The sequence below is a fragment of the Myotis davidii genome, unplaced genomic scaffold, assembly GCF_000327345.1.
Source record: "Myotis davidii unplaced genomic scaffold, ASM32734v1 scaffold609, whole genome shotgun sequence".
Classification (NCBI taxonomy): Eukaryota; Metazoa; Chordata; class Mammalia; order Chiroptera; family Vespertilionidae; genus Myotis; species Myotis davidii.
In genome coordinates, this window is record NW_006300164.1 from 2,232,803 (window position 1) to 2,233,081 (window position 279).

The 279-nt window shown below is 69.2% G+C and overlaps 1 protein-coding gene across 1 annotated transcript in view; it reads right to left on the minus strand.

Annotated features, from left to right (window-relative positions):
- LOC102761370 (collagen alpha-1(V) chain-like) overlaps window positions 1–279 on the minus strand; it is an 89,263-nt gene that overhangs the window by 21,094 nt on the left and 67,890 nt on the right. The gene's annotated exons all lie outside the window — the stretch shown is intronic.

The window sequence follows — 279 nt, forward strand, 5'->3', positions numbered from 1 at the left end:
GGGCTTCCCGGGGGCCCCCTGGGGGCCGATGGGGCCAGGCTTCCCAGGAGGACCCTCCAAGCCGGCTTCCCCCTGCAGGTGGCAAAGAGAACGCATGGGCCCATGCAGGGCGCTGGTCACCGGTCCGGAGCACTGCTCAGACCTGAGCACCCCCAGGTATCCCGGGGGGGGCGCTATTTTCCATGTTCCTGTGGAAGCCGCCTGGCCTTGCTCCATCTCACAGCCAGCTGGACTCCCAGCCCCGGGGTCACGCCAGCTACGGCGATTCCGGCAGCTACG